The following is a 10,456-nucleotide window of genomic DNA, read 5'->3' as shown; positions in this document are numbered from 1 at the left end:
AGGCACAAAAGCTAAACGCTTCACTGAAGGGGCAAGACTGCATCAGTACTGTCCCTGGCTGTTAGGAAGGACAAGGGGCTGGTCCTGTGCTTCTCTTCTTTGCTAATGGTATCTATCACTGGGATAAAGTACAGAAGCCATGAAAGCCACTATTTAAAATGTATGAATCAATGTGTTTTTATTATATTCAATGTGTTAATCTGTCTTTTGTCACGATAATGAAATACCTGAGGAAATTAGCTTATAAGGAGACTCGTGGCTCTCTGGCTGATGATGAATCCTTACTCTATGGGATTCTGAAGTGGGCATCACATCAAGGTGGTGTGGGAAAGATACTTAAATCATAAGCCAGAAAGCAAAGAGAAACATGAGCAGGGTCCTCACGATCCCTCTCAGGGACATCACACACAGGTTCTCCTGCAAAGTCACACACACACCTCCCCTGGTCTCCACACCTCTGAGCAGCTCCACCCTGGGAACCAAGTCTTAAGAATTCTGGCAGGAAGTCTGATCCAAACCGTGAGACTTGGGTGCGCGACTGTCACAATTTCAGGACATTTTCTTCCTTTTTAAGGGAAAACCTAAACCTCCTCCCGTCTTGCTAGTCTTCACATCCTGAGCTGCTTTCTTTCCCTTGTCAAAATGTCCTCAAGTCTCCCCCACAGGTGGCATCAGTACATTGTCTTTTTATTACCTTTGACCCTGAAAGTTCTTCTAAGATGGCATAAAACATACACACTGGAAATGTGAAGATCACAATTATATATATACATACATACATATATATACATATATACATATATATACATATACATATATATAACACAATTATATACGCTGCACATTAAAGCAATTCTAATAAAAATCACACAATTGTGTGGAGAAAAGAAAACTTACTCACAAGCAATCTTCTGGCTTTCAGATCAAATAAAATTAAAGACAGAAAGAATGCATCTGAAGTAAACAGTGTGGATGTGTCCCTGTGGCTGTCACTGAGCATATGTGACAAGAGACGCAGGGTTAGAGAGCCACCGTCTTGTTGGCTACCAGCAACGGGCAAGCAGAAGCCAACAAAGTAAGACAGCCAGCAGGTGGATTAGGAGTCCTCACTAGTGCCCAGACTCTGCCAATCAACCTGAGCCTCCCATTGCCAAGGACAGGGGGAAGCTATAATCCTTTCACTGAAAATGAGCATTCGTAAATAATGATAAATAACAAGATTTGTGTGCATCTGGATGCTGAGTCCTAACACATGGGGAGAGCATACCGCCCAGAAATAACTCCAAAGTGAAAATAGCAGGCAGAAATGCAAAATGAACTCAAAGCTTTGCTTATCAATACGAAAGGAGTGACTATGAACAAAGAAAGGAGTTAGAGAGACTGACGGGGGAAGCGAGCAGGCGCCCGTGTCGGTAGAGGACACCTAAACGTACTCTTGTTCCACTGCTGAAATCACCATCATGTTATTATGATTGGCCTTCCTTTCATTTTATATTCCTGGTTCTAATTACTAAAATACTGTCTCCTGCTTCTTTAACATAAGCAGTTATTTCCCCCACTTGTGTGGCTTTTTTTTTCCAAAATCTGTTCATGAAATTAGATCTTCATTGCTCTGCATACATCATTCATACTAGACGTGTCGAGCGGTTCCTCTTTCTGTTCCAAAGATTTTTGCTTCAGCCTGACGTTTATGTCACATCTTGGTAATTTTTCTCAAATTCTTGATGAATTAAAAAATGCATCCTACTGTCTATGACTCAGAATCGCTCACTATCTGTTTCTTGAGTTGGTTTCTCCACGTAAGTCACATGAATACCTGTCCACAGTGAACACAAGTAATGGCAGCAGGAGCCCCGGGCATGGACTCGTAGCCACACTGGCCAGGTTTCAAAGTCTTTTCCTATTGTGGCACTTCTGCCGTTCTGTTTGATAGATTCCCAATTTGATCTTATGGTTAGATGCCATATGGCAAAATATCCTTAGAGATGTGCATATAAAACTTAATCTACGGCTTCTTTCCCATTGATTCTTTCTCCTGTCTGTTGTTTTTGTTTTATTGACTTCACCCCTCAGTTTGGCCATTTTGTACCGTGTATTTCTCTTGGGTGTGATTACTTATTTTTAAGGGCTCTAGAGCTCTCTCACCGTGCTGTTAGGTTGCTAGCATGAGATCTCTCTGACTTTTAAATGTAGACACCTAATGGTACGAACTTCCTGCTTAGCTCTGCTTTCCACATGTCTCATAAGGCTGGGTGTGCTGGTCCCTGGACAGCTTTTCATTTCTTTCCTTTTTTTCCATCCTCCATTCCATCAGGAGTTGTTGAGTTTGCATACGTTTGTAAGCTTTCTGTCGCTTCTGTTGGTGTTGATATCTACATTTACTCCATTGAAGACTGATAGGTGCATGGAGCTTTTTCAGTTTTCTGGTATCTGTTGAGACTTGATTCATGTCTGTGTAGGTGATAAATTTTGTAGAAAGTACCATGAGATGTAGAGAAGAAGGTGTATTCTTTTGTGTTTTAGTGAAATGTTCTCTACATATCTATTAGCTCAAGTATTTCTTTAACTTTTGCTAAACAAAATTAATAAAATGACCTGTTTATTGCTAAAAAAAAAAAAACTTAGTTTCCTTTTTATATACATATGCATTTTAAATTTAGGTCCCACCCATGAGATAAAACCTGAAGTAGCCGAAGCTAAACATTATGATTCCTGCTTTTTGCTTATTTGTTTTTAATGCCTATGACACACTGTAGCTGTCCTCAGACACACCAGAAGAGGTCATCCGGTCCCATACAGATGTTTGTGAACCACCTGTGGTTGTTGGGAATTGAACTCAGGACCTCTGGAAGAGCAGTCAGTGCTCTAAACCACTGAGCCATCTCTCCAGCCTCGAGTCCATTTTTCCTTATGGCTATATAAACTTCCATTGTACATTGTATGATATTTTCTTTGTCAGGTCATCTATTGATGGGCATCTATGCTGGTTCCTTTCTCTGGCCATCATGAATATATGCAGCTATAAACAAGGCTACATGTTTAATAATAAACAATAAACAAGCATCATGGTGGTGTGCCAAATTATTGTCCTTTAGGTGTATACCCAACAATGTTATATACAGTCTATTTTCGGATTTTTGAGGCTCCACCATACTGGTCTTTTGTTGTGTATGGATAAGTAGCATCCTACTCTACTGCTAAATTCCACTGTGTTTATACTTTCGTCTACTGATAGACACTTGCATTGTCTCCACTTTGTCACTGTCACGAATATTATGGATGTAGACATTTTGTGTGGACATGTGTTCCCATTTTTCTCATCTACTTACCCAGCAGGGGAACTTCTGAACCATGGGTGATTCTGTGCTTAACTAATTAACTTCCATGTTCTTCCCAGAGCAGGTGCAGCCTTTAGCTTCACTAGCCTGAAAGGTTCCCCACACCTGTGCCCTGTCATGTGCCTGGCTCTTCTGGCTTCTTCTGGGTGTCATCGTAAGGGAGATGAAAACAGAGGCTTTGCTTTGGGGACAAAGGGACTGGACACTATTAATATCCAAAGAAAGGCTTAACGCCTACTTTATGGTTGTACTATAAACGTGAAGATTTTCTTTTTGAGGACAAACTAGAACAATTTGGATGGTGAAAGGGAACTCAATGTTGAGTGTGAAATATGTGTGTGTGTGTGTGTGTGTGTGTGTGTCTAAAATCTCTATATGTGTGTGTGTGTGTGTGTGTCTAAATCTCTATATGTGTGTGTGTGTGTATACACATATACATATATTACCACTTAGTAAATAGTCTGAAGTCCCCAGCACCTTGTGGCTCTCTCAAAGCCTTTTCAAGTCACTGGCTTATGATAGTATGATAGGTCACTCTGAGGTGAAGTTCCCATAGCACCTCTGCTTGCTCCCAATAAACAGATATCCAAGTTGTGCTATTCTTATTGGAAGAATACCTGCCTTGCCCGGGAGCCTGCCAGGCACTGGGGCAGAGTGACTGTGACTGCCTCCCACTGTGACTCCAGCAGATAACACATGTATATACCAGATGCTTTTGCTGACTGGAGCAGTGAGGAAGATTTCCGTGAAGTTTTCTTGCTTACGAAGCCTTTCGGTGAGTGCACATAAATTAGTTTTCACTGAGGTGTGTGTGCTGTTGGTGAAGGCCCACGCTGTATCCCAGCTCTCTGACACACTTGAGAGCTAGCTTGTTTTTCCAGCACAGACCTCCGAGTCAGCTAATGCTCAGGTATTTGTCTGGAAACGGCTCCTAATCTTCCCTAACACGGGCCAGAGAGCAGCTGAGGCAGCTCTTCTGACACACGGGAAGCTCCGATCGTCAGTTACTCTCTCTTCCTGATCAAGTCTCTCCAAAGCAAAACACTGTTTTCCTGGCGTGTGGAGCACTGCCTCTTACCCAATAAGGCTCAATTGTCTTTCCGTTCCTTTAGCAAGTGGGGAACCACCTGTCCAATTGAAATCAGAGGTGTGGATGTCAATGTGTCTCCTTTTATGTAGACATGTAGCTGTCAGATCAGGGCTCAGAGGCTTGCCTTTAATGAAAACAAGTCATTTTCATCAATATGACTGCAGATTTTATATGAACACTAATACCTGGATCAAATGATTGGCATTTCTATTCTCGGGCTCCTGCTGTCTTCATAGTGATTTTCTCTGCTACACACACATCAAGGCCTCTTCTCCCCCATCTCCTGCCTCTTCTGCTCCGGTGCCTGTGCCAGGAACCTCACAGCAGGTTCTCATAATCTGTGCTTGGGACATTTTATTGGACTAAAACCATTATAACATTTTAAAAAATAACTTAAGTGCCAATATTTACAAACTGGAAAGTATCTCATAAAAATTCGGATGAGGCTTAAGGAAATTACTTGGATGGTAGGGTACTTCCCTGACATTCACGAAGCTCTGGTTTTGATCCTCAACCCTGCATAAACTGCGAGTGTGGTCCATATCTGTATTCCTAGCACTTGGGAAGTAGAGAACAAAGGAACAGAAATTCTGAGTATCCACTGCTATATAGTGAATTCAGTGCCAGCTTGAGCTACGGGAAACCCTGTCTCAAAATATAAAAGGAACAAGTCCTAATCTTTTATTCACTGGTCAGACTGAATAGCACCCCTAAAAGCAAACATCATAGCATAGCCACAGAGGTGATCCCAGGGACCCTCCTTATCTTCTAGTGTGCACAGCCTTGTACACTGTGGTCTCTCTCTCTCTCTCTCTCTCTCTCTCTCTCTCTCTCTCTCTCTCTCTCTCTCTCTCTCTCTCTCTCCTCTCTCTCCCCACCTCCTCCCCCTCGATGGGATTTTTCTATGTAACCCTGGCTGACTATCCTAGAATTTGCTCTGTACACCAGGCTGGCCTCAAAAACACAAAGATCTGCCTGCCTCTGCCTCCCAAGTGCCGGGACTAAAGGTGTGTGCTGCCACCCGGCCATTGTGGCTCATTTCATTTGTGGGACAACAACCACAAAATGTCATGCCTAAGACTGGGTCACAAAAGAATGAATTCTGTTTATTCTGTCTTCTTTTTGCCAAAAAAAAAAAAAAAAAAAAAAAAAAAAAAAAAGTTATTTGGCAAACTAGACTCTTCAATTTAGCCGAACTTGGAAGAGAACCAGGAAAATATGGAACCCAAGGAACTGCAGTGAACAACATAGAAATCATGGGGTCCTGAGGCCAGTGGGCTCAGGGGTGGGGTGAGGGGCTGCCCTGAACTGAAAGAACGGTCTGGGGTTTGTGACAAACACAAATCTTGTTGTTCGTAGTTGGGCATGGTGGTCTTCTCTCTGTTCGTGCCACTGCTGCCCCGGAGAGCTGGGAGTATCACATCTGTGCTCTTTCTCCTTCCCCGTCGAGTTCTAGTGTGCATGTGAAATGTTTTCTGGCAGGTGATATGTTTGGTCCCCAGCTGGTGGTGGTCTTTTGAAAGGTTGCTGAACCCTCTCTAGGAGGCCACCACAGGAAGTAAATGGCTGTGGTAACTCCAAGCAGCTGCCACAGAGATTTAAGATTAAATTTGCAAGTGGCTCTACCCTGGTAAAACCACAGACACCTGGACTGTGTGGCCTTCTCAGAGACTCTAGACAAGAGAAGCCTAGCCAGGATCACTGACCCACAGAAACCCACAGAAACCCACAGAAAACTGTACTTGCTGTTTTAACGCAGTAAGTTGGGGTGATTCTTCACACAGCAGTAGATAAGCAACACAGTAACCATTTGTCACCCTTGCTCCACACTGGGAAATGTTTTGCCATCTCTTCAATAGCCCTGTCGGGATCCAGGATCATCTCTCATCCACCTCTGGGCTATAAGAGATGCCTCTGGATTCATCTCTCCTCCTTGACTGTTTTCATGGTTCAGTCCCTCAAGTTGTCACCACTAGACCTTAGCAGTTGACTCCTGACTCCTCTGCCTCTCTCACCCCCACATCATCTCCTCACACTGAGACCAGACACGCTTCCTCCGCTCTGTCCGGGAAAGCATCCCTTTAACCTCCCTTCTACAGCCCTTTGGGAGGACCAGCTAAGCCTCACATTGCAGAAACCTCAAACTCCCTACTAATGCTAAACGTGCCTTGCTATCATTTTCTGTGCATCCTGGGCCCTGCCTACAACAAAACATCCTTCTGTCCCTACACTGCTTGGTAACAAGCACCTCATCTTTCCAGAGCCACCTGCTCTGTGAATCCATTAATAAGTCATGTCCTAGGTCGTTAGCCACTGCTTCCTGGTGGCTGGCAGCCTCAGCTCATCTGCTGGCTCATGCTCCCAGCCTTTGTGCTCTCCCCCAGCAGCATCCTTCTGCAGGGAAAGGCACAGAAAATAGTTCAGCGCCTCTCCCCAGCACTGTACCCAAATGCCTATGGGGTACAAACGGCAACACGGAACTGTGCCAGCATTTTCCTCAAAGCTGCCCACACCAGCCATTCTGCCTCATTTGGAACAGAAGCCTCTCCACTGCCCCCTTTCTACTCGTCCTTCTAGCTATAGCTTAAATGACACTCCTTAAGAGGCTGTTGGCAGCTCCTGAGATGACCATGACATCCCTTGGTAGGACAGGGTATCTTGTCATTAGACGTCAGTCTAGTGGCTAGATTATATTCTAGCTCATTTCATCCCTATTGTTTAGACTTGCTCACTGTGCTGGCTGGTTCTGTGTCAACTTGACACAAGCTGGAGTTAATGTAGAGAAAGGAGCCTCAGCTAAGGAAATGCCTCCATGAGATCCAGCTGTAAGGCATTTTTTAAATTAGTGATCAAGGGTGGGATGGCCCAGCCCATTGTGGGTGGTGCCATCCCTGGGCTGGTAGACCTGAGTTCTATAAGAAAGCAGGCTGAGCAAGCCAGGGGAAGCAAGCCAGTAAGTGACATCCCTCCATGGCCTCTGCATCAGCTCCTGCTTCCTGACCTGCTTGGGTTCCAGTCCTGACTTCCTTTGGTGATGAACAGCAATGTGGAAGTGTAAGCTGAATAAACCCTTTCCTCCCCAACTTGCTTTTTGGTCATAATGTTTTGGAATAGAAACCCTGACTAAGATCCTTATCTTCGGTTTAAATATGGAGAAACTGAGGCAGTCTAACTTGGAATTTGTAAACCTGATCAGTTTAATACCTTCTGGTTACTCCCCTTACCCCAAATATGGACACAAACATGCCATTAAAAGGTCCAAGTTGTGTTCCTGAGAGCAACCAAGCATGTGAATGCTGGAACCCAGCATTATACGGGGGTCCTTGGCCATGGGATGCAGCTCTGAGCATCTAACCTCAAACAGTCAGACTAGTTGACATCCTTTGTGACAAGATCAGGTGTTTGTCAGTGCTGAGGCTTCTGCCTAAACTCCTCTCTCTCTCTCTCTCTCTCTCTCTCTCTCTCTCTCTCTCTCTCTCTCTCTCTCTTACTGGCTTGCTTCCCCTGGCTTCCTCTCCCTCTCCCTCTCCCTCTCTCAATTGTCCCATGTAATCTACAATACTGAGATTTGGTGCCTAACATGGGGCTTAAACCCAGAACTCTGAAATTAAGAATCCAGTGTGCTCCACCAACTGAGCTAGCCTGATGCCAAATGTCAGTACTCCAGGTTACACAGAAAAGAGAGGCTCTGCAGGATGAGTTTAGGCTTCTCAAGCAGCTTGGGGATAAGCCTCTCAAGAACTGAAGCCTGGCAGCTTCCTAAAAGTTCTTTTTATTGCTACACAAAAGGCACTTTTAGCAGGTCAATTTCTACACAGCAAAACCTGTGATCTAGATGTTGTCTTGAAAGAACCATCACCTTAAGAATTCCCAGCCATGGGAGGGCTAGAAAGATGACTCAGTGGTTAAGAGCATTGACTGCTCCTCCAGAGGTCTGAGTTCAAATTCGAGCAACCACATGGTGCCTCATAGCCATATGATGCCCTTCTTCTGGTGTGTCTGAAGACAGCTACAGTGTACTTATATATAATAAATAAATTTTTTTAAAAGGGCTGGAAATATGGCTCAGTGGTTAAGAGCACTGACTGCTCTTCCAGAGGTCCTGAGTTCAAATCCCAGCAACCACATGGTGACTCACAACCATCTGTAATGGGATCTGATGCCCTCTTCTGGTGTGTCTGAAGACAGCAACAGTGTACTTACATATAATAAATAAATAAATCTTTAAATAAATTTTTAAAAATCCCAGCCATACCAGACGTTTGCCAGGTGTGTTTCAAGTTACCCTTCAAAGGAACAATACCATAAAATTTCAGGTAGCAATCACTGACAAAAGGCTACTTCAAAGCCATCATGCCAAAATTTGTGCCAGATACATGGTTCTGCTAAAATTCTGCTACAGCAGCTAAGCTCTATTGCTGCACCTGAGTGTCCTCACTGGCTGCTGAGTAGGATTCCACAACGACCTTGAAAGTGCACCAAGTTCTCTTAACAAAACCTCTGTTGTCTACTGGGCCTCCTAAAGGGCGCCACAAACTCCCTACCACCAGCCAAAAACCTATAATTATGAGTCAAGCTTTGCAGGGGCAGGTCTCTGTGTTCTGGTACCAAGAGGAGCTTGCAGCAACACAGTAGCCTGAAGGAGTGTTTGTTGAGTGAACTTGATAAATGAAGACAGGAGACTTAGGTGAGCTATCTGGTGTCGCAGAGCTGTGTGGTCAATGGAAGGCTCTCTGAGCCACACTCTAATTGTGGGAGGAACTATCCCATGGTCTGGGATCCTGGCGTGCATAAAGGAGAGAAAGGCAGCTGAGCACCCACATTATATCTCCATTCTTCTTAGTTACAGATGAAACGTGACCAGCGCCCCATACACCCGCCCCCTTGTCTTTCCCACTGCAACTTTGCACTGCGAGTCAAAACAGACTCTTCCTTCTTTCCATTATTTTTGTCGGGTTATTTTAAATCACAAAACCAAGAAAAGTGACCAACAAGGCTACAGACTTTCCTATTCCTAAAGCCTTCTCAGCACTGAAAGACTTTGAGGGCTTGGGGTTGAGACCATCTTACCCAGAGCTGGAGTGCAGCTCCTGAAAGCCGGACTTACATGGCTTGGGCTGCTATGTGATGTCAGAGACCTTTGAAGGTCTTTAATCCTACAATGGTAGCTGTGTAGATCACGTGACTTTCACCACGCTTTCCAACCGGTCTTTCCCTTTCACAATCATTGTTTTTAGGGAAATAACAAAGCCAGACAGGCTTTCTGTATGCGCCTTTTTCCCCTGAACATTCATGTCAGCACACTGCCTTTTCCAGAACATTCCTGAACTTCTGGCGTTTCTCTGTCAAATGTACAGCTCTCAGGGCTAAGGCTCCGGCTGGATTAAAAGATACAGCCCTGAACCAGAGTTGGCCTGTGGCCGTGTGCTGCATCTTTAAAGAGCTGCTGAGGTATGAAATGGCGTATCTGAAGTCCTTTCAATCTGTAAAGATGCTGGCCTCGTTGTTTATGCGGGTTATCTTTACATATCTCTCTTTATGAATCTTGGGAGGAATTTCCATCTTTCTTCTCTAATGTTACAGATTTCCGAGATTCAGCTGAACCTGGAATCGGATGAACAAGTCCAGCACTTGCAGAACAGCGACTTCCAGACACAGTTCAGTGACCCTCGCTTACTCTACCCCTCCTTGTTCTCCACACGCCCGTAGGAATCACCCCAGTGGTGGATGGGGTACAGAGTAGAAGGAATGTCTGTCAGCAGCTCCTAGAGTAACCTCCTCATGGATGAAAGGATGGGTGAGTTCAGGAAACCTGTGCTAGTGAGAAAATACGTGACTGGCCTTATGAATTAGTAGTGACGCCATTGGTCTCTAAATGGTTAATTTGAGGCTCACAAATAAAGTGACTGTTTATATGTTAATACAGTTGGGACCAGATTTGCTGGTACTGTTTTCCTGACAGTTGGGAGGTTGAGAAACGTTGGATGTAAAGCAGGACAGGGCTGAAGTGGGAGGAGACTGGGAAGCT

Source organism: Micromys minutus (assembly GCF_963924665.1).
Source record: "Micromys minutus genome assembly, chromosome: 4".
NCBI classification, from domain to species: Eukaryota; Metazoa; Chordata; class Mammalia; order Rodentia; family Muridae; genus Micromys; species Micromys minutus.
This window is presented reverse-complemented; position numbering follows the sequence as displayed.